Genomic DNA, 25,285 nt, shown 5'->3' with positions numbered 1-25,285 from the left:
TATATATATATATATATATTAAATACTATTTTGCAACTCGTGAGTATACATCTAGTTTTTCATGAAACAAACAACTAACTTAACAAGAGTTTCTATGGACAATTCTTGTTCTAGAATCGTTTCATCAGCCGAATTCTTAAATTTTTTTGTTCTTTCACGAATTTGTCTACCTTCATCACCCTCAATAAGTCTTCTTACAACCCTACCAATTTCTTCCCTTTCAACTATACCATTTTCATTTCCTTTTGGCCTAATTGCCACTCTTATCCCATCACTTAACACAACTGCATTCATTCTCTGCTCAGCAAAAAGTGGCCATGCAATAATTGGTATCCCATTCATGATACTCTCAAGTATAGAGTTCCATCCACAATGGCTGAAAGACCCACCAATTGCATTGTGACTATGTAATAGCCACTTTGATAGTGTCTAGAATATTCAAATGTGCGCTAAAATTTGCATTGGATACATTAATTATACAATATAGAAACGACATCAAGTCGAAAGTATAGATACAACGACATCCAAAGTCATATGTTACATTACTACAACCCAAAGTTTGTCGTCCAAGTCTAGCTACAAAAGTTCAAAACAACACTGCTCATAATATAACATATGCATCACTAGTCCAACACCGAGTTGGTTCCACGCAACACAATCAATCCAAAACTTTTTCTTTACCTTTACCACGAGAGACCTGTGAACTTGAACAAATAAGGAGAGGAATGAGACATAATGTCTCAGTGAGTTCTATCTAACCCTAGGCTAGTGACATCCTTGGGGAAAACCTACGGTTATCACGTGTCTATTTATAACCTGACTGTTGATTATACGTGTGTGAAGACTTGCATACTTAGACGGTCGTTCACACTAAAGCCGTCATAAGATTCTTCTTAACTTGTTATAGTTCTTGATATCTCAATACGTGTCATGGCGGTAAAGGGAAAATCTAAAACCGCAATGCCAAGATACGCTCTACGTATCAAGGCCTACATAAACATATTCATGACACTTTACTAAGCCGGACGATTAGGGGAAACCTAAGATCGTAATTAACACATCTATCCTTAGTTTCTCTATTACATAAACTAGAATGTATCTAACATCGTCTCATAACCAAATATAATTAAGTTACGAGTTAGCGTTGAACAATAACAATATCTGAATTCCTTTTACAGAGAGCCTCGGGGTGGAGTAAACCCGAGCACAATCCCTAACTAACCGAAGGAAACCTATCTAAGGTATATACAATGGTACTCCCTAAGTGATATATGGGCCCCTTATGGCTAAATCTGTTACATTTATGGAAACTCCTTAAGACCAACCTAGGTGGATCACAAGAGACACATCACCTTCTAGTTGTTTAAACTTTATATGTGAATATGATATCTAATCATCCACGTCTAGTCATAAATAAATTCATGCATAGCTATATAGTTCTCGACTAACTAAGTCAAGGCTCTATATTCATTCCCTTACTTAATGTACAATTCGCTACCCGCTTGTAAATAAAGTGCTTCTCTCGTATGCCATGCTTGACTATATAGATAAATACTTGCTTTGCTTTCAAGATAACATTTTAAAAACCTATGCTTTGGAGTCTTGTTTTCAAAAGTATCGTTTAGGACCTTGATTTGAGGGTTTACTTTTATAAAAGACTGCACAAGAAAATCCGGAACGAAAATCACCAAATCTGCCGAAACCTGCAAGCAGTACCAGAATGCACGACTTGCTCGCCATGGCGAGTTGGGGGCGAGCAGGACCCCCTGTTCTACTGTCTAGCTCGCCTAGCGAGCTGCTTGCTCGCCGTGGCGAACTGTGAAAGTCCAGCACCTCCAAAAAATGGTGTTTTTGACCCAAAATCCTCAAAACAAAGCATCCCAAGGCATATCATGAATCTATTGGTCATATAGAACCTGTAAAACTGTCTTAGAACAAGTATTTACATGTATTGGGAGCATGACATGAAAAAGGGTAACTATTTCCTATGTATAAACCCTAAAACTTTATGTTTCTCTCACAGGCATAATCACATGATCCCATGGTAGAAAACTAACTAGGAACTCACCTTATTTAAGAAGAAAAAAAGCTTAAGACTTTAGCTCTTGACAGCAAAACTCTAGGAAGATTTTCTCTAGATGAGAGAAGACTATTTTGGGAGAACTTGCTTCAACTTCCTTGCCAACACCTTGGTATAACTCTATTCTTGCTTAATCTTTATCTTATTGAAGGATTGAGAGAAGATTGTGGTGAACAATCAAGGTTGGTGAAGTTTAGTGGTGACAATTTCTAGAGAGAAGGGAGAGAAAAGAAACTTGTGGAAACCCTAGAGAGAAAGGGGAAAAACTTATGAAGAATGTTGGTCCCAAATTGGTTAAGTACCAACTTGGAATGAAATTCCAATAATACCCCTTGCCTTAAACGCGCGCATTTTTATCGTTTTCAGATATTACCTCAGTTCCTAATAAGCGGGATATTACATCTTACCCCTCTTAAAAAAAATCGTCCTCGAAATTTAAAATATACCTCAAAACAAATGTGGATACTGGTTCAACATCTCTGATTCAAGTTCCCATGTAGCTTCACCATCTGGCGTAGAGCTGTCAAAACGGGCGGCCGGCCCGTTTAGGCCCGGCCCGGTCGGGCAACGGGCTTTTTAGGGCCGGGCTAAAAAGCCCGGTTCGAATATGGGCTGGAAAATTGGGGCCCGAGCCCGGCCCTGCACGGGCTCCCGGGCTAACGGGCCGGCCCTGGCCCGTATCTTTTTTTTTTTCCTTTCAAAAATCAAAAAATAATTTTATTAAAATAAGTTGAAAATGAAATATCGAGGCAATCACTTGGATGTAATTAACATGGGTGTGATGTTAAACAGTTGAAGTTTATAAGTGTTGCACTTTTGCACATCTAATGTCACCAAAAAAAAAACTAACATTAATACGAAAAAAAGGGTTCTCAATTGACTGAATATTATTTTATATTAATTCTGAGACGTGAGTGAGCTTGCGAAGATGGTATTGTCTGGCGCCTGTGTGAGAACTAAGAACTGAATTTCATATACACACAAAGACAAAAAAAAAAAAAAAATTGGGCCGCCCGCGGCCCTACCGGGCTCCGGGCTTTTTCGGGCCGGGCCAAAAAGCCCTGAATCGATTCGGGCTCCAAATTTTCGGCCCAAGCCCTGCATTTAATTCGGGCTTTCGGGCCGGCCTATAAGGCCCGGCCCGTTTTGACAGCTCTAATCTGGCGAACCCTTCTATATTACTTTCACTATAGGAATCTCTTTGTTCCTGAGGGACTTGACGTCACGATCTACTATCCTCTCTGGTTCCGGCTGGAATGTCAAATCCAATCTCAACTCTGTGGAGTCTAGTCCTACTGGCTGGAAAGGATCTGGAATATACTTCTTTAATTGAGATACATGAAATACATCATGTAATCCCGACATAGCTGGGGGTAAAGCCAACTGGTAAGCTACTGGTCCGATACGTTTGAGTATCAAAAATGGTCCCACATACCTAGGACACAATTTCTTGGTTTTGAAGACACCTCTCAAACCCAATTTAGGAGTAACCTTTAGGAATACATGATCACCTTCACTAAACTCCAAAGGCCTCCGTCTCTTGTCCACATAACTTTTTTGACGGCTCTGAGCTGTTCTCATCTTTTCTTGACTTGACTTAATTTTCAGAGTTGTTTCTTGAATGATTTCTAGCCCAATAATGCTCTTATCTCCGACTTCAGCCCAACACAAAGGAGTCCTACACTTCCTACCATACAATGCTTCATAAGGTGCCATTCATATACTCGAGTGGTAGCTATTGTTGTAGGAAAATTCTATCAAATGTAGGTGATGATTCCAACTTCCACCATCTTTTAGAACATAAGCACGTAACATATCTTCTAAGGTCTGAATTGTTCTCTCTGATTGACCATCGGTCTGCGGATGATGAGACGTGATTAACTTCAAACGTGTTCCCAATGCTCCTTGAAAAGCCTTCCAAAAGCGTGAAGTGAAAATTGGGTCTCTATCCGACACGATACTTACTGGGACACCGTGTAATTTAACTATCTCAGAGATAAAAAACACTGCATATTGCGACGTCTTGTAGGTAGACTTAACCGGCAAGAAATGAGATGACTTGGTTAATCTATCCACAATCACCCAAATTGAATCATGACCTTTCTGAGTTCGGGGTAATCCTCCTACAAAGTCCATAGTAATATGTTCCCACTTCCATTGAGGAATCTCTAACGGTTGAAGCATACCCGCTGGCCTCTGATGTTCTATTTTGACTTGTTGACAAAAAATGCACCTCGCTACAAACTCAGCAATATCCGTCTTCATACCAGGTCACCAGTATTCCCTCTTTAAATCTTAATACATCTTGGTAGCTCCAGGATGAATTGAGAAACTTCTCTTGTGTGCTTCTTCCAATATCAATCTCCTAAACTCTTGATCACTTGGAACACATATTCTTCCTTCAAACAAAATCGCTCCATCCGAAGCCTTAGAAAATTCTGGGTGAACACTTCTTTTCTGAAGTTCTGAGTCGGCACTTTGAGCTTATATGATCCTTGACCGTAAGTCACATGAGATTTCCAATTGGTGTAGCCAAATACCATCATCATCCTTTGGATCTTCAAGGTTAAGGTCTCGGACCTTCTCATACATCTTAGAAACATGCATCATAACTTCAGCTTGAGCTAAGGCCTTGCGACTCAAAGCATCTGCTACTACATTGGCCTTACCAGGATGATATTTCAAATCAAAGTCGAAGTCTTTTAGATACTCCATCCAACGTCTTTGCCTCATATTCAAATCTCTTTGATCAAACAAATACTTCAGACTCTTGTGATCAATAAATAGTTCAAATTGTGCTCCATACAAATAGTGCCTCCATATCTTCAAGACGAAAACTATGGCTGCCAATTCTAAATCATGAGTGGGATAGTTTTCTTCATGCGTCTTGAGCTGTCTAGATGCATAGGCTATCACATTGTTTTCTTGCATGAGTACTCCACCGAGTCCTTTAGACGAGCCATCACAAAATACAATATATCCCTTCTCCGGGTCTGGAATGGTTAAAACTGGTGCTTGAGTTAACTTCTTCTTCAGAGTTCTGAAACTCTTCTCATATTCATCATCCCACATGAATGGAACATCCTTTATGAGAAAACTTCATGATGAATCGTCGATAATAACCAGCTAATCCCAAAAAGTTTCGAACTTCTGAAACATTCTTCGGTCTTGTCCAATTCTGAACAACCTCTACCTTTGACTGATCAACCGCCACTCCTCCCTGTGAAATAACATGACCCAGGAACTTGACCTCTGACAACCAAAACTCACACTTACTGAACTTCGCACTTCTCCCGAAGAATATCCAACACTATCCTCAAGTGTTGAGCATGCACATGCGGATTCTTATAGTAAACCAAAATGTCATCAATAAAAATAATGATGAATTGGTCTAGGTACGGCTGAAAAATCCGGTTCATATAATCCATAAAAACTGCTGGAGCATTAGTTACACCGAATGACATAACTAAAAATTCATAATGTCTGTAACGCGTCCTGAAAGCTGTCTTGGACAGATCTGAGGACTTGATGTGAATCTGATGATATCCCGATCTGAGATCAATTTTCGAGAACACTGATGCCCCTTAAGTTGATCAAGTAAGTCATCAATCCTTGGTAAATGATACTTGTTCTTGATAGTTACCTTATTCAGCTGACAATAATCAATGCATAGCCTCATGCTACCATCCTTCTTCTTAACCAACAACACTGGTGCACCACAAGGAGACACACTAGGCCGGATGAAATGCTTCTAAATAAGCTCTTCCAGTTGAGATTTCAATTCCTTGAGTTCCAAGGGCGACATTCTATAGGGCTCTACTAAAACCAAATCAATGGAAAACTCAATTTCTCTTTCTGGTGGTAAATTTGTGATATCGGCCAAGAAAACATCCAGGCACTCACTAACAATTGGAATATCATTGGGTCTTAAATCTGACTCTGAAGTCACAGTGAGCATAACATAAAAACCCTTATCCTGAGAACAAATAAATTGAACCATCTGGTACGAGTGCTTAAGCAGTTCTGACAAGGCTACCCCTTCCACCGTGTTACTGGTAGGCATGTAAATACTCTTCTTTGCACACACCCTATATACACATGATTTGTGGATAACCAATCCATTCCCAATATCACGTCAAGTTGCTTCATCGGTAGACACACTAAATCTATATAGTATGTTCAATTTAAGATACGCTCTACGTATTGAGGCCTACATAAACATATTCATGACACTGTACTAAGCCAGACGATTAGGGGAAACCTAAGATCGTCATTGACACATCTATCCTTAGTTTCTCTATTACATAAACTAGAATGTATCTAACATCGTGTGATAACCAAATATAATTAAGTTAGGAGTTAGCGTTGAACAATAACAATATCTGAATTCATTTTACGGAGAGCCCCGGTGTGGAATAAACCCGAGCACAATCCCTAACTAACCAAAGGAAACCTATCTAAGGTATATACAATGGTACTCCCTAAGTGATATACGGTCCACTTATGGCTAAATTTGTTCCATCTATGGAAACCCCTTGAGACCAACCTAGGTGGATCACAAGAGACACATCACCTTCTAGTTGTTTAAACTTTATATGTGAATATGATATCTAATCGTCCACGTCTAGTCATAAATAAGTTCATGCATAGCTATCTAGCTCTCGACTAACTAAGTCGAGGCTCTATATTCATTCCCTTACTTAATGTACAATTCGCTACCCGCTTGTAAATCTAGTGCTTCTCTTGTATGCCATGCTTGACTATATAGATAAATACTTGCTTTTCTTTGAAGATAACATTTTAAAAACCTATTCCTTGGAGTCTTGTTTTCATAAGTATCGTTTAGGACCTTGATTTGAAGGATTTACTTTTATAAAAGACTGCACAAGAAAATCCGAAACGAAAATCACCGAATCTGCCGAAATGAGCAAGCAGTACCAGAATGCACTACTTGCTTGCCTAGGCAAGTAATTTCATGTGGGAGGCGAGCAGCTGCTCGCCATGGCAACTTGGGGGCGAGCAGGACCCCCTGTTCTGCTGTCTAGCTCGCCTAGCGAGCTACTTGCTCGCCATGGCGAACTGTGACAGTCCAGCACCTCCAAAAATGGTGTTTTTGACCAAAAATCCTCAAAACAAAGCATCCCAAGGCATATCATGACTCTATTGGTCATATAGAACCTGCAAAACAGTCTTAGAACAAGTATTTACATGTATTGGGAGCATGACATAAAAAGGGGTAACTATTTCCTATGTATACACCCTAAAAGTTTATGTTTCTCTCACAAGCATAATCACATGATCCCATGGTAGAAAACTAACTAGGAACTCACCTTATTTAAGAAGAAAACAAGCTTAAGACTCTAGCTCTTGACAACAAAACTCTAGGAAGATTTTCTCTAGATGAGAGAAGACTATCTTGGGAGAACTTGCTTCAACTTCCTTGCCAACACCTTGGTATGACTCTATTCTTGCTTAATCTCTATCTTATTGAAGGATTGAGAGAAGATTGTGGTGAAGAATCAAGGTTGGTGAAGTTTAGTGGTGACAATTTCTAGAGAGAAGGGAGAGAAAAGAAACTTGTGGAAACCCTAGAGAGAGAGAGGAGAAAAACTTATGAAGAATGTTGGTCCCAACTTGGTTAAGTACCAACTTGGCATAAAATTCCAATAATACCCCTTGCCTTAAACGCGCACATTTTTATCGTTTTCCGATATTACCTCAGTTCCTAATAAGTGGGATATTACAGACTAAGAATTTCAACTTGTGGTGCCCAATAAGGAACCATAAAGCCTTGTTCTTGGGTCCTATCAATAAACCTAGATGGCAAAAACTTCAAATGATCATCATCATTATCCTTTTGTTGAGAATTGAGGTAACCGGAATTGGATGACTCATTAGGTGCTCTCACAACCCACAAGAATTTTTTACCACTTAATTCTAACCCAAATGCTAGCTCATTAACTTGGTCTTGTGAAAGTGTCCCTCCACTTCCAAAACTAACATATAAAACAGAATTTGGTAACTGATTGTTTAACCAAGTTAAACATTCGGACTCATTTTTTAGATTGGTAGAATCAGTTTGGATAATTGGTCCAATTGGATAAACAATTGGATATCCATTTGTTTCATCAATCAATGCTTTTATAGGTCCTTGTTCAATTTCTTTGAAACTGTTGACTATGATTCCATCGGTGTGCAGGAGTTGTGTGCATTTTTGAAGAAATAATTCGTATACTATGCTACTTCTATCCTGAACTGGGTTCGAAAGATCTCTTCCGTTGATTGGTACACATCCAGGAATTTTGAATCGGTTCATGAAGCTCTTTGAATTGAGTATTAGCTACTACTATTTGACCAAGCTTTGGTAGAAACAAGCAGAAAGAAAGTGTCGTAGCCGATGATGGACAGTAAATTAACGACAAAAGGTTTAGTTCTTTTGCACAGATAAGTGCATCACTTGCAAAAAGATCAGCAACAACAGCGACCAGATTTGAAGTTAAACTCAATGATTTTAAAGCGTCGTGGATGAAGGTGAAGGTGAGAAAAACACAAGAAGGGGGGTTGAATTGTGTTTTGAAAAATTCTTCGTTTCTCCTAAAAACTGAACACACTGATCAGAAGCTAAGTGAGACGGCTTCTGATGTGATGATCAGAATCTAAATGCAGCGGATTAAAACAGAGAGAGAGAAGAAGAACGACACAAAGCAATTATACTGGTTCCTTCCACAATCCCGAAGTAGTCCAGTCCCCCTTGCACTTCCAAGGAGATTTCACTAAGAGTAATATCTGATTACAAATGCTCAAGCACACAAGCAAGAGACTTCCTTTGCTCAAGAACACAATCAAGAGACTTCCTTTGCTCAAGAACACAATCAAGAGACTTCCTGCTCAAGCACTACTGCAAGAGACTTCCTAACTAAACAAAATTACACAGAAAATTGTTTAAGGTTGAACACTTTATATACAATCAGAGGTGCTCACAATACAAATCAGATACAGACTCAATGGACTTAAGAATTTCTAAGATATGACTTTGAGACACAGAAATTCTAAGTGAATGCAGAACAATTTCAGCAGAGGTTTGGCACTTGTAAAAATCTTGTGAGTCTTTCGTTCAGCGTTCTTGCATTACCAAATCTTTAGGTCTTCACTCCTTTATATAGAGGTGTGAAAGAGACGTTGTGAAATTGCCAGCACACCAAAGAGTCGTTGTTGAAGCTTGATTTTTCACCAATGATCTTTTGCCTGATTTGGTTGTTGTCCTATGAAGAACCAATTTGAAATCCATTCCTTATCCAAAGGAACATATATGCAGGCGAAGCCGTATTCTGGAGCTGTTTTCTTGTCTTGTAGCGTGGACACAAAACAGAGTAGTGGAGAACGTGGTTGTACAATTCGTACAAAGTACAATGTCAACGCTTTTCGTCCAAATTGCAAGCACATGCCTTCAAACACCTTTGAAATGACCGTTGCAATGTTCCACTGATTTTCTGTTGTGTTTTCGAAACCAATAGACAGCTTTTGCAATGCAGATTCTTCAATCTTTGAATGTTCTGCAAATTCAGTTGATCTTCAGCTTCTGGTGAAATGACTTCTGATGAGGCAGCTTCTGATGATGCAGCTTCTGCAGCTTCTGATGGTGCAGCTTCTGATGATGTGGCTTCTGGACCTCTTGTCTTCAGGAGCACTATTCTTCAGGAGCAACTTTACTTCAGGAGTGCTATTTCTTCAGGAGCAGCTTGACTTCAGGAGCGCTTTTACTTTCAGGAGCGTATTGCATTCAGAATCATCTAAGCTTCATTTTCTTTTGCTCTTTATTTGCTCATTCAGGACCAATTAATGATGTAACTTTTTAACTGTGGTCATGTACACTTGAACAAATATTAGCTAGTCCAATTTACAATTTTTAATACCTTGTTATCATCAAAACTCTTTAAGGTTCATTGTTAAACACATTTTGTTCCAACAATCTCCCCCTTTTTGATGATGACAAACAATAGTATTTAAAAATTGATCAATTGTTGTTAATCTAATTAACACGTTGACCTTGGGGTTCTGAGGTTTGTAAGCTCAGAGTCTGAGGTTTGTAAGCTCTAACTCCCCATGAGTCTGATAGTCTTTAAGGTGAGGTTTGTAAGCTCCCCCTAAGTTCTATCCAGGTTAATTAAATTCATTTTTCACACAATAATATCAGAGCTAAAAAAAATAATTGAAAGAATTGACTTATAGATAAGAAGAATGGTTCAATTAATTTTTATTTGAAATTTGATACTCCCCCTTTTTGATACACCGATAAAAAAGATAGAAATTTTCAAAGTTTTCAAATATTAATTAATGGGGCTCAGAGGCTTTAAATACTATCACATATACTCCCCCTTTTGTCATTAGCAAAAAGACATAAACAAAAAGAAGAGATGAGAAAAACGTAAAATTAAAGGTTCAAATAAATTAAAAGCATTTTAACCATCTTCAAGGATTAAATAAACAGTCATAGCAAGAATTATTATCAAAGCAAATAATGACATACAAGGTATAAACAATTAAAGATATTCAGAAGCAGGAAGAATTCAGAAGCATAAAATATCAGAAGCGAAAGAAATCAGAAGCAGAAATGAACATAGAATATCAAAAGCCTAAAAAGACAAAAGAGGATAAGCTAAAAGTGTGCAACTAAGGGTTTGGCTTATTTCTCTAAAATCTTCTTCAGAAGCTCTTGAACATCAGCATACTTCTTGTCCATATCTCTTCTGTAGTTGTCTTCTCTGATCTTGGCTTCTTGCATATCAGCTTCCAGCTTTGATATCTTCAACTTCTGCTCTATTAGCTCAGTTTCCAGCTTTTCATTCTCTTCTTTGAGCACCTTGTTCTCCTGAGCTAGAGCCAGGTTAGGTGCATCAATCTTTTCCAGGATCTCAGAAGGAATGATCAGGTGCAGCTCCTTAGGCAGGAATTCATCAGGTTCTCTGCCTCTGATACTGAGTGGATTCCTCACCCAAGTACCAAGAACTTCAACATCTTCAGTATTCTCTTCTATGCCATTCAACCAATCTTCCAGCTTCTGCTTGGCTTGCTCTTGAGCCTCAATGCAGGAATCATGCAGAGCTAAAATCAGGTTGATGACCCTTTCCTTGATCCTTCTCCATTGCTTCTGATAGCTTATTGTATGACCCATATCATTTCTACTTGCTATGAGTTTGAGAACTTCAGAAGCAATATCTTCCCACACATCCTTTAGTACTTGAGAATCCAGGTAAATGGTGGGAGGTGAAGTTGTTTAGAGGGTTTTGGAGGGGCAAGGGGAATAATTGGTAGGTTTCATGATGATTGGTCATTTGTAGTTGATGATTGGCTGGTTGATGGTTGGTCAGGAGTGGGGTCAACTACCATATCAGAGGCATGATCATATTGATCATCCTCAGAGTCTGTGTCCATATCACATACACCAGTATGATGCGTGATCTTGATGACTTGAACTTGTGAAGAAGATATGGAAGCAGGGGTTAGCTCAGGAACAATGTGTTCAGGAGCGGCATTTTCATGTTCAGGTTCAGGAGTGGGTTTAGTAACTGGTTGTTCAGGAATAGAATGTTCAGGAACGGTCTTTTGAAGAGCTGGTTGTTCAGGAACAGATGGTTCAGGAACAGTGGGTTGTTGTTGTGGGGGTGATGAAGTTGTAGGGGGTGAAGATTGAGGGGGTGAAAAGGCTTTATCTGGTGAAGGTGTTTGTTGTGGGGGGTCTTCTGAAACAACTTTATCAGAAGCAGCTGCTTCTGGAGTTGTCTCAGAGGCTTTCTCTAAGGTTGTGGTAAAGTCAGATTGGGGTAGTTCACCTAGATAATGACTTTCTAGGTGATCTAAAAGAGATGTGTCTTCAGAAGGAATAGAGGATGTGCTACAATATGTGTGAGAGACTTGAGGTACCTTAGATAACATTACTGAGTTATCTACTGCTTCTGAAGTTCCAGGATTCTGATCTTGCTCCACATTTTCAGCAACAACTTCATCCACTATTAGAGTCCTTTCTTCTTCCTGTTCTTTTTCAAGTTCTTTCATGGCTTTCAGTTCTTGCCTATTTGCCAAATAGTCATCAGAAAGTTCCTTAGCCATTCTCTTCATGGCTGGAGTCATTTCAACCATGGAACTTTTCTCGTCAACAGGAGCCTTCTTCCTTTTCAGCTTTGGCTCAGCCTCTTCTTCTTCTATTTCTTCAAGAGCTTCCTCCAACCTTTCTTTATGAACAACGGTTTCAGCTTTCCCTCTCTTTCTCTTAGCAACCTTCTGTTGCTTGCCCTTATCAGTAGTTGCTTCTGATGCAGTAGCACTCTTAACCTTCTTTACTTTAGCAGGCACAGCTTCCTCCTGAGTGCTTGTAACTCCCTCCAAGACATACTTAGCAACTGATTTAGCCAATATTTTTGAATTGCTTTCTTCAAAGGTTGAAGGAAAGTCTCTGATAATCCTAGTTTCTTCTGTGGTTAACTCCAACCATTTTTCATTCTCAGGAGCTTTCTTGATAAACTTCATAGAGTGTAAGCTCCTACTACTGATATTCCTTTCAGCAGTAGACATTTCAAAGCATTTATCAGAAGCACTCCTTGTGTTTCTCAAGAAGTCCAACACTCTTCCTTGATGAAAGATCTCAGACAATAATCTTCCATAAGGTACTTGTTTTCTTCCTTTAATAGTACCTTCATTTATAGCCCAACATAGATGATCCATTACATACCGTGGGAAGTTTATCTTTTCCAGATTGGTCATGAAGTAAATTGCTAGCTTCTGTTGGTTGATGGGTTGATCAGACCCACCTGCTCTTTGAAAGAAGCAATCGTTACTGAATTTCACCAACATTCTGTTGTGAATCTCCATTTCAGAAGGCTTGGCATCTTTGTTACCACCCAGAAGAGTGTTGTAGTAGCTTTGCAGCAGGACATCATCCTTCTTGACTATTTCTTGAAACCTTCCTTCTGCATTCATCCTACAAGCTTTGGCTATAACGCCCTCAGTGATGGTTATAGGAATGTCCATCACTTCAGACCTTATTTCTAAGCTTTCAAAAGATGTAGGATTCATATCCATGGTCATTTTCCCTTTCTTTTACCCAGCTTGTTTGCTTACAATTTTTGCAGGCTTTTCATTGTATACTTCAGCTTTCAACCAAAAGTCCTTGACCAAGTTCACATATGTTGGCCCATTTAGCATCTTGAAATACTCAGACAGCTTCTGAGTTTCTATCAGTCCTTCCATGTTCACTTTGTACTTCTTAAGTGAAGCGAAATCCACCGGTGATTCTATTTGAACTATTAAAGATTTCCATGGAATATCCATAGTCTTCTCTTTGTAGACTGACCCAGATCCTGATGCGCCTTGCTTGCTTAATGTAGATACTGAAACTTTTTGTTGCGAGCTTGATGATGCCATTTGATGATGATTGAAGAAGATTTAGAGAATTTAGGGTTCTAAGGTTTTTATGCTTACTTCGCAAGAGATTTGAGAGCAAAATGTGTTTGTTGTGAGTGAGTAGTGTGTGAATTGACAAAGTGTTAAAAGTAAAACGATTGCAATTCAAAAGAGACAAACAAACATAACATTAATGACAAAATTGGGGGCGCGTGAAAAGTACTTTCAAAGCTATTAAATAATCATTGCCCTTTTAGTTATACACCAACACATACAGGCCACGTAAGAAGTTCACAGAGTAACTACCAAGTTAGTGGGCCAGAAGTTACTTTTAAAAAGTAACTCCCAACGTTTCCACTAATTCAACTATTCAGAAGCAATAAATCCAGCTTCTGGACTTCAGATGCTGACGTTATCATCAGAAGCGGGTTTTCCTCAGAACCTCAATAAAGAGCTTCTGATGGACTACTGCTTCTGAACTAACTTCAGAACCTAAAATCATATTCAGGAGCAAGCAAACATCTAATCAGACACGTAGTGCATGTTCAAATTTTTCTTTATAAAATCAAATCTTTCAACAGTTAAAGGCTTAGTAAATATATCAGCCCATTGATTTTCAGTATCAATGAATTGTATATCTAAAATTCCTTTTTGAACATAATCTCTGATAAAATGGTGTTTGATTTCAATGTGCTTAGCTCTTGAATGCAAAATTGGATTTTTAGACAAACAAATAGCAGCAGTATTATCACAATAAATGGAAATACTGTTAGCAGTTATCTGATAATCTTCCAACTGATGTTTCATCCAAAGTAGTTGTGTACAACAACTTGCAGCCGAAATGTATTCTGCTTCTGCTGTAGACATAGCAATAGTTGTTTGTCTTTTGCTAGCCCAGGATATAAGATTATCACCCAGAAATTGACAATTGCCACTGGTTGACTTTCTTTCAATCCTGTCACCAGCATAATCAGCATCACAGAATCCAATTAGCTTATAATCTAAGGATTTCCTATAAAGGAGTCCAAAATTAGTTGTTCCTTTCAAATACCTGAAGACTCTCTTGACAGCAGTCATATGAGATTCTCTAGGATCTGATTGGAATCTTGCACACAAGCATACACTGAATAAAATATCTGGTCTAGATTGAGTAAGGTATAACAAAGAACCAATCATACCTCTATACAGCTTCTGATCTACTTTAGCTCCTTCATCTTCTTTGCTTAAGGTGCACGTAGGGTGTATTGGAGTGTTCATCACTTTACAATCTTCAAGTTTGAACTTCTTCAGAAGCTCCTTTGTGTACTTTGATTGATGAACATAGACTCCATCTTTTTATTGATTGATTTGAATGCCAAGGAAGAACTTCAGCTCTCCCATCATGCTCATTTCAAATTCATCCTGCATTAACTCAGAAAATTCCTTGCAAAGAGATGCATTAGTAGAACCAAATATTATATCATCAACATATATTTGCACAACAAGAATATCTTTCCCAAGGGTCCATCTGAAGAGTGTAGTATCAACCTGTCCTCTTTTAAAATCATTCTTGATTAAGAAATTACTTAGTCTATCATACCAAGCTCTGGGAGCTTGTTTCAAGCCATATAGTGATTTCTTCAGTTTAAAAACATGGTCAGGATATTTAATATCCTCAAATCCAGGAGGTTGCTTGACATACACTTCTTCTTCTATGACACCATTTAGAAATGCACTCTTGACATCCATTTGATATAATATTATGCCATGATTAACTGCATAGGAAAGAAGTAACCTGATTGCTTCCAATCTTGCAACTGGAGCAAACGTTTCAGTGTAATCAATGCCTTCTTGTTGACTATACCCTTGTGCAACAAGCCTGGCTTTGTTTCTTGTTACTTCACCTTGCTCATTCAGCTTGTTTCTGAATACCCATTTTGTTCCAATATATTCTTGTGCTGAGGTTTGGGTACCAGATCCCACACATCATTTCTTTGAAATTGATTCAACTCTTCTTGCATAGCTAGGATCCATCCATCATCTGAAAGTGCTTCATCAACTGTTGTAGGTTCAATCACTGAGATTAGTCCAATCATTGACTCTACTTGTCTGAAATGTGATCTTGTTCTTCTTGGACTATCTTTGTTTCCAATGATTAGCTCCTCAGGATGTGAAGACTTGTGTTTGAATGTGTTTCTGGGAGGATCTGCTTGATGTGAGCCATCTTGTGCTTCATCAGAAGCAGCTTCATCCTGCGCTTCTGATGTGGGTTCAGCTTCTGGACTATCTTCAGACTCAGCTATCTGATCAGGTTCTGGAGTAACTTCAGGAACCTGTATCTCTGCAAAACTTTCACCTTGCTTTGAAGTTTTATCTTCAAGCTCTTTGTCATCAAATTTAACGTGCATAGATTCTTCAACACAGAGTGTTTCTGAATTATACACTATGTATGCCTTTGACCGTTCAGAGTAACCTAAAAAGATTCCTCTTTGGGCCTTGGCATCAAATTTCTTTAGGTAGAGCTTGTTGTTCAGAATGTAACATGTACATCCAAATTGATGAAAGTAAGAGATATTGAGTTTTCTTCCTTTAAAGTGTTCATATGCTGTTTTCTCCAAAATAGGTCTGATATAGATCCTGTTTTGAACATAGCATGCTGTATTCACTGCTTCTGCCCAAAAATGTTTTGGTAAATTGTTTTCATGAATCATGGTTCTGGCCATTTCTTGTAAAGTTCTATTCTTTCTCTCTACAACCCCATTTTGCTGTGGTGTTCTAGGAGAAGAGAATTCATGGAAAATTCCATATTTTTCACAAAAAGCTTCAAATGGCTCATTTTCAAATTCTCCACCATGATCACTTCTGACTTTCAAAATTTTTGATTCTTTTTCAGATTGAATTTGAGTGCCGAAGCTACTGAATACATCACACGCAACATCTTTACTCTTTATGAATTTCACCCAAGTCCATCTGCTGTAATCATCAATAATGACTAATCCATATTTACTTCCATATAAGGATGCAGTACTCACTGGTCCAAATAAATCAATATGGAGTAATTCTAAAGGTCTTGAGGTTGAAACGATGTCTTTGGTTTTAAAAGATGATTTCACAATTTTCCCTCTCTGACATGCACCACAGAGTGCATCTGAATGATAGTCAATGTCTGGTAGCCCTTTCACAAGTTGTAACTTACTAAGCTTAGAGATTAACCTCCAGTTAGCATGTCCCAACCTTCTGTGCCACATCCATTTCTTATCATTCACTGATAGTAGGCAAATCACCTTCTGATCAGCCAGTTCAGAAAAATTGATTTTATAGACATTGTCAACTCTCTTTCCCTTGAACACAATGGATTTGTCTTCCTTATTGATTACTGTACAGTTGGGTTTTTTAAAAAGCACATCATAACCATTGTCACAAAATTGACTAATGCTCAAAAGGTTATGTTCAAGACCATCTACCAACCATACATTATTAATTGAGGTAGAGGAATTACCAATAGTTCCTGTACCTATGATCTTGCCTGACTGGTTGCCTCCAAACTTCACATTTCCTCCCTCTTTCATTGTTAGGCTGAGGAACATGGACTTGTCTCCTGTCATGTGTCTTGAGCAACCACTGTCTAGGTACCATGATCTTTGCTTTGGCACTGCTCTTAGACATACCTGCATCATTGACATTTTTAGATTTAGGTACCCATTGTCCTATGGGTCCTGGAAGGTTAGTACTTAAGGCTTTACTCTTCACTTCTTGTACCTTGTGCTGTGAGTTGGGTTGCTTCTGATTAACCATCACCTTAGGTTTTGGTACTTCAGAAGCAGTTACTGTCTTCTTCTGAAATTTAGACTTCAGAACCCCAGATTTTGGTTTCACCAGACTCTGAGCAATAGGTTCTGATCTTTTCAGGATCCTAACCTTTGAAATCTTGGAATCAGATTTGATCATAACCTTTGACTTAGAGTTCTTTTGCTTTGAAGTAATCTTAGCTTTAGAACTAGAAGCTTCAGGTTCTGATTGAACAACAGTTTCCAACTCAGCCCTTTCTGGTACAAAGAATGTTTTCAGACCTTCCTTGATGCATTCACAACAAGATTTTAGATTGGTTTTCTCAAGTTTCACTTCTGGAAAACCAATTCCTCTGCCATTGTTCTTGTAAATGCTATAAATCATAGAAGCTACTCTGCTTCTGTCAATGCCAGATATAATAAAATCTTCAAGAGCAATTTCATGATTACTTAAAGATTTTTCATTACACTTTTCTTGTAGCTTCTGACATAAGAACCTGAGCTGATCTTCATATGTTTTACACATGAAGTCAAAGCCCCTAAGTCCCTGTTCAGAAGCTTTCAGATCCAATAGAGTTGATTTTTGCTGTTGTACTAAATCAGCATATTTTTCTTTTAAATCCTTCAACTCATTGGTTCTTACTTCAAAATGTGTAAGAAGTTCTTTAAGTGACTCAACAAGTTCATCTCTGGAAATTTTGGAATATACCTCGTTTTCATCTTCTGAGTCTGAATCTGATCCAGCTTCTGAAGTTGCTGTTGCTACCAACCCAACAGCTACCTTTGCATCTTCATCAGCTTCCTCTTTATCAGATCCAGATTCACTACCCAAATCATCCCAGGTTGCCATTAAACTCTGCTTAATCTGCTTCTTGAATTTGCTTGGTTTGAATGTAGACCTCTTTGACTTGTCCTTTGACTTTTCTCTTTGAAGATCAGGGCATTCAGCAATGAAGTGTCCCGGCTTCTTACAGTTGAAGCATCCCTTCTGATCTTCTTTCCTTGAGCTTCTGGAGTTACCCCTTTTTACGAGAAACTTTTTGTTCTTCTTGGCCAGATATTGAAGTCTGTTTGAGAGCATGGCCATTTCAGCAGCATCTGGTTCAGAATCTGAACTTGACTGTTCTTCCTCTTCAGATTCAACCACTTTGAGAGCTTTTGATGACTTGCCTTTGGATGGAAGATCTATTGATTTGCTCTTCTTAGTAGACTCATGTTCATTAAGACTTAACTCATGAACTTTGAGAGAACTAACAAGATCTTCGACACTTAAAGTGTTTAAATCTTTAGCTTCCTCAATGGCAGTCACTTTTGGTCTCCATCTGGAAGGTAAGCTTCTGAGTATCTTGCTTACATGATCAGAAGCAACATAGCTCTTCTTTAGAATCTGTAGCCCAGAAACTAAGGTTTGAAACCTTGAGTACATCTCCTCAATAGTTTCATCATCCTTCATCTTGAATAACTCATACTGATGTACAAGCAGGAGAGCCTTTGCTTCTTTGACCTTCTTGCTCCCTTCATAATTTGAACAGAGAGAAGCAAACATAGCTTTAGCAGTGGATTTGTCACTCATCTTCATGTATTCTGCTTTGGGTATTGCAGTGACAAGGGCTTCTCTGATAATATGATGCTTCTTGTAGAGTTTCCTCAGTTCTGGAGTATGTTTCTTTCTATCCACAGCAGCTCCTTCTTCATCAAGGACTAAATCACCAACACCATCTTCCAGAATATCCCATAATTCTTCATCTAGGCTCATGATGTAACTGTAAAAGTTGGTCTTCCACCAAGAGAACTCTTCAGCATCTCCATTGAACTTTGGAACTTTTCCAACACTGGATTTCTTACTATCACTATAATCATGTGAGACATTTTTATAGGTAGTATCACCAGAACCAGTAGGAGGAGGAATAGACATGTTTTTCTCAGATCTTTTACTGTTGCACTGTTAAGTGTTACACAACAGACCAAGGCTCTAGATACCAATTGAAGGTGAGAAAAACACAAGAAGGGGGGTTGAATTGTGTTTTGAAAAATTCTTCGTTTCTCCTAAAAACTGAACACACTGATCAGAAGCTAAGTGAGACAGCTTCTGATGTGATGATCAGAATCTAAATGCAGCGGAATAAAACAGAGAGAGAGAAGAAGAACGACACAAAGCAATTATACTAGTTCCTTCCACAATCCGGAAGTAGTCCAGTCTCCCTTGCACTTCCAAGGAGATTTCACTAAGAGTAATATCTGATTACAAATGCTCAAGCACACAAGCAAGAGACTTCCTTTGCTCAAGAACACAATCAAGAGACTTCCTTTGCTCAAGAACACAATCAAGAGACTTCCTGCTCAAGCACTACTGCAAGAGACTTCCTAACTAAACAAAATTACACAGAAATTGTTTAAGGTTGAACACTTGATATACAATCAGAGGTGCTCACAATACAAATCAGATACAGTCTCAATGGACTTAAGAATTTCTAAGATATGACTTTGAGACACAGAAATTCTAAGTGAATGCAGAACAATTTCAGCAGAGGTTTGGCACTTGTAAAAATCTTGTGAGTCTTTCGTTCAGCGTTCTTGCATTACCAAATCTCTAGGTCTTCACTCCTTTATATAGAGGTGTGAAAGAGACGTTGTGAAATTGCCAGCACACCAAAGAGTCGTTGTTGAAGCTTGATTTTTCACCAATGATCTTTTGCCTGATTTGGTTGTTGTCCTGTGAAGAACCAATTTGAAATCCATTCTTTATCCAAAGGAACATATATGCAGGCGAAGCCGTATTCTGGAGCTGTTTTCTTGTCTTGTAGCGTGGACACAAAACAGAGTAGTAGAGAACGTGGTTGTACAATTCGTACAAAGTACAATGTCAACGCTTTTCGTCCAAATTGCAAGCACATGCCTTCAAACACCTTTGAAATGACCGTTGCAATGTTCCACTGATTTTCTGCTGTGTTTTCGAAACCAATAGACAGCTTTTGCAATGCAGATTCTTCAATCTTTGAATGTTCTGCAAATTCAGTTGATCTTCAGCTTCTGGTGAAATGACTTCTGATGAGGCAGCTTCTGATGATGCAGCTTCTGTAGCTTCTGATGGTGCAGCTTCTGATGATGTGGCTTCTGGACCTCTTGTCTTCAGGAGCACTATTCTTCAGGAGCAGCTTTACTTTAGGAGCGTTATTTCTTCAGGAGCAGCTTGACTTCAGGAGCGCTTTTACTTTTAGGAGCGTATTGCCTTCAGAATCATCTAAGCTTCATTTTCTTTTGTTCTTTATTTGCTCATTCAGGACCAATTAATGATGTAACTTTTTAACTGTGGTCCTGTACACTTGAACAAATATTAGCTAGTCCAATTTACAATTTTTAATACCTTGTTATCATCAAAACTCTTTAAGGTTCATTGTTAAACACATTTTGTTCCAACAGAAGGGAAGAGAGCGAGTTACCGCGAGTTGAAGATGCGCTGCTAATGGTGTCCCCTTCGGTAAATCATCGTTGGTGTTGATTGAAGGAAGAAAAGTGGAGTTTATGCACTACTAGAAAAAGCAAAATTAGAGAGGGAAATTAGTGACGGAAAAAATAAATTTCCTCACAAATTCTTTGGTCGCAAAATTTAATGACGGAATTAGAGAGGGATTTCATGTTTTCCCTCTCAAAATTTCCCTCACTAATTTTTGCTTTTTTAGTAGTGATGGTTGAAGGAAGAGTTTGAAGATAGGACTTGGAGAGTTCAGGTGGAGAGTCAAGTGTTGGAATCAGAAAAGTGATGTGCAAGGAATTGGAGAGGCGAATTAGGCGTTTGGAAAATTCAAGAAGTGAAAGAAGATGACTAAAACCAGGACTTGGAACAATCACAATGTTGGTTGGCTTCTCCATATGGAAACCTTGTGATAATTTTGGGAACAATATGGTAATTTTATAAGCCAAGATATAGTGTATGATTAGAAATTAGAATCCTTATAGCGACGGGTTTCTTGCATTCACGCAATCAATTGTATTGGTGGTCGTTGAATCAAGATTACGTGATTGATTTCGGTTAACAACTCTCGATGTCGATGACCATGTGAATGCGAGAACCTGCCGGGTTGCACTGATCAGTAGTGTCTTTGCCTTTGTTCCTATTTCTCTCTTAACCATTCATTCTCTCATCTAAAATGAACTAAAGGCACCCAAGTATTCCCGAACCTGCCACTTAAGGTATCCAAACTCTATAATTAGTGTTTGTTCACTAACACGTATAAAGCATTTTTTACTTTTTTTATGTATCAAAACTAACACGTATTAGCTTGATGTAACTAATTAATGTAAATAAAAAATAAAAAAATTAAGTAGAGCAATTTGTAGGAGAGCACGTAGTAATAATGTATTGCCGTGGAAGGAAGAAATTGCGATTATGTAAGCTCAAACGTAGGGATATAACAATTTTGTATGAGTCATAGGAATAAAATAATTATTGGGTGTTATTGGCTTATAGGTTAGACTTTTTTTGAAGGAAGGTTAGACTGTATAGGTTATTATTCGGATAATTTACTTTTTGAAACTAGATATTATTTTTTGTTAGAATATCCCAACCGATAAAAACGCATAGAGACGTGATAAATTAAAAATTGTTTTCCTCGTGAGCTTAGCTCAGTTAATAAGAATAATGCCTAATATATGCAAGATATTTGTAGTTATAGAACCAGTTCGATGTGTAGACAATAGTGGTAGGATAGACATTTATCAAGTTATGTGTTTGATACACATATAATAAAAAATATAATAACATTATTTACTACTTCTTTATGTTTAAATGTGTGCCATTTTTGTTTTTAACTATCCGTCCCTAATTATAAGCAAATTTGACTTTTTTGGTTCATTCAATTATTGATGTATGTGGTTCATATTATGGACCACATACATCATTAATTGAATGAACCAAAAAAGTCAAATTTGCTTATAATTAGGGACGGAGGGAGTATATCATATTTAAATGATAATATTACCATAGTGAAACAATTATATATTTTTTTTCAAATTAAATTTTAATATATTTATTTTTATAAACGAAGGATGAAATATGCATTATTTATGGTAATGGACATCTCAACTATGTTGGCACCTCAAATCAGCATAAAATTATGTTTTAAAATTTCAATTAACCTAACCCATTTGGGGTTGGCTTGGGATTTTGGAGTTTGCTCCTCCAAAGGTCTCAGGTTCGATTCCCTCTGGTGCTAATTTCGGTGGGCTAAATTCATACAGAGCTTGCTCTGGCTTTAAACGGGGCCCCCACAAGTGGGCGGTGGGATTAGTCCCCTCGGATTAGTCGTTCCTTAGATCGGATACCGAGTTTTCAAAAAAAATTCAATTAACCTGACACTACAAAACATCATGGACCATGCGCCTCATCCTATATTAATAATAAAAAGAAGGAAAGAGTTTTCAAAAAAAAAAAAATTTCAATTAACCTGACACTACAAAACATCATGGACCACGCGCCTCATCCTATATTAATAATAAAAAGAAGGAAAGAAGGAAAAAAACAAGAAAAGTTTGTAGGAACCAAACCAAAACTCAACCAAAGATGAAAACTATGCACTACAAAACATCATGGACCATGCGCCTCATCCTATATTAATAATAAAAAGAAGGAAAAAAAAAAAAACAAGAAAAGTTTGTAGGAACCAAACCAAAACTCAACCAAAGATGAAAACTATGAAAAATACAATAGGATGACAAACCAAACCTCTCTCAAACAAAATCACTCCTAATGAAACTAGGACAAATAGACCACCATTGAGTGTCCTCGATGGTGTGATAATTTTTTTTTTTCTCTCATGAGAACACCTAAAATTAAGAGTTGTTGTAATTATTTTGTGAAATTTTGGCACGGGGTAAAGATGTTGAACACGATGTCAAGACTAACGAGATGTTAAGAGAGATGTTAAGACATCGTGACAACACAAATAACTAACACCAGCTTTTAATAATAAAGACATAAGGTAAAAGACACAAGTTGTTTGTTAACCCAGCTCGGTGCAACGTCGCCTACATTTGGGGGCTACCAAGCCAGGAAGGAAATTCACTATAGCAGTATTAATTTGAAGCATGAATAAAAACTATCTCTAGTCTACTAGCTTCTCACTTAATCACTACCCGTGCAATTTCTATCTAAGACTCTCCTAGATATGAGATCCCCCTCTCACTTTCTCTCCTATGTAAGAACATGAAATTCATCATCAAAAATCACAAAAAGTTATAATTCACAATAAGCACTTATGGCCCATAATCATAAAGAAGAAATTATAGCTTAATTGATGAAAGGAATCTATCCCCATTTCCTCTAGGTCTTGAATCCACTAGCTTGAGCTTGAACCTCTCCTCTAGCTCTCAAACCCCAAGCTTTCTCTAGCTTCCTCTTCTCCAAGTTTGTAATCTACATTCTCTCTCTACCTCTTAAGTTTGTGAAATGAAATAAGGCTTAATACATCTCCCGGTCCCATAACTTATTTTATTTTCTTAGTTTGGTTCCTTAACTATAAAGTGTGTCAATTTGATCCCATAAATCTTCTGCCGTTATCTACTTTGGTCCTCACAGTTAGTTTTTTGATGTCTAATAATTTTAATATAATTATAACCGTTTGATTGGAGGTCCATAGTATATTATAGTGAACCACCCATATCTATTTTTTTTTTCTTCACTTCTTCTTCTTCTCCTTCCATGTTCTTCTTCTTGATCTTAATCATCTTCAACATTGTTCATATGAAACCCAGAAAATTTCTTCATCACAATTAGCAACAACATCAACCTTTTCATAACCATAATCACCCAAATCTCAATTTCAACAACAACAATGTCTTCTACAACAACAATAACACCAACAACAACCTCAACATCATAATCTTCATCAATCACTTTCTTATCTTCCATATTCATCAATAAACCGGTTCACACACTTTCCTTCTCTTCCTTCCACCTTTCTTCATAGTTCAGCTTTACAACAAGTGCACAATACAATCACGCATAAAAATTGTAATAGTGGAGCTCCAAAATTCCAATCCATACTCAATTCTAGAACCTTCAAATCCTAAGAATGGTGGTGAAATTTAAGAAGACCTTAATTCCTAAATCTATTTTGACCATTACCTGAATCCCTAATTCCTAAATCTATCTTTTATCTTCTTCCTTCTTCGAATTCGAGTTCCAACTTAAGAGAGAAAAAATCAATTTTGAGGTTGTTGTTGTTGAAGTTTCTGGGTTCGATTATGTTATATTTGAATGTTTTTTTGTGTTTTCGAGATTTTTGGGGTTTTTGGGTGGTCTGAAAAAATAGAAATATATTCGGTTGAAGAATGTTAAAGTGCATATGAGAATTGTATGACCTTTGTACAACAATTCATGTTGATGATGAGAATGGTGTAATAGAGTTGGTGTTCATTGGTGTTATACTTTTATATCCAACATAGTTGATATGGAAGGTAATGGAAAGAGATTTGGTGAAATATTTTGATGGTTTTTGGGTTTGATTTGATGAAGAAGATAATGGTGAAGGATTAAAGTTTATGGGTTTCACAAAATGGATGAAAAGAACAATATACGTGGTTTATGTTTGTGTTTTGATTGTTAAAATGGATGAAGGAGAACAATATTAATGGATGAAATTTATTAAAAAATGAATTTGAGTTTTGATTTTTTTATCTTCTGGGTTTAAAGATGACTGTGAATTAGATGATGGTGGTGGTGTTAATTTAAGTTAAAATTTATGGGCTTTAATTTTGAAAGTTTGAAGAAATAAAATATAAAAGTTTATTGATTTATTTAGGATTTTTTTTTTTTTTTGAGATTATGGTTATGGTAGTAAATATTTTTAGGAATGATTATGTTGATGAAGATGAAGAAGAAGAAGATTGGAGAAGAAGATGAAGAAAGGTGAGAAAAATATTAGGTGTTGGTGGTTTACAATAAAATACAATAGACCCTACATGATCCAACAATCCTCTTTTAAAGAAAAAATCGAAAGGTTAAAATTTAAAAATTTAATAAGGTCTCTGGTGGACCACCTTT

The 25,285-nt window shown here is 37.5% G+C and overlaps 1 pseudogene; it reads right to left on the bottom strand.

Moving 5' to 3' along the window:
• Positions 1–51: 51 nt before the first annotated feature.
• Positions 52–21,114, bottom strand: LOC146906539 (hydroquinone glucosyltransferase-like; annotated as a pseudogene).
• Between the last annotated feature and the right edge of the window lie 4,171 nt (positions 21,115–25,285).

This window comes from Medicago sativa, chromosome 7 (assembly GCF_051527215.1).
Source record: "Medicago sativa cultivar Bolivia chromosome 7, Bolivia_mono, whole genome shotgun sequence".
Classification (NCBI taxonomy): domain Eukaryota; kingdom Viridiplantae; phylum Streptophyta; class Magnoliopsida; order Fabales; family Fabaceae; genus Medicago; species Medicago sativa.
Note: the sequence above shows the minus strand (reverse complement) of the source record. Positions and strands in the feature narration are given on the sequence as shown.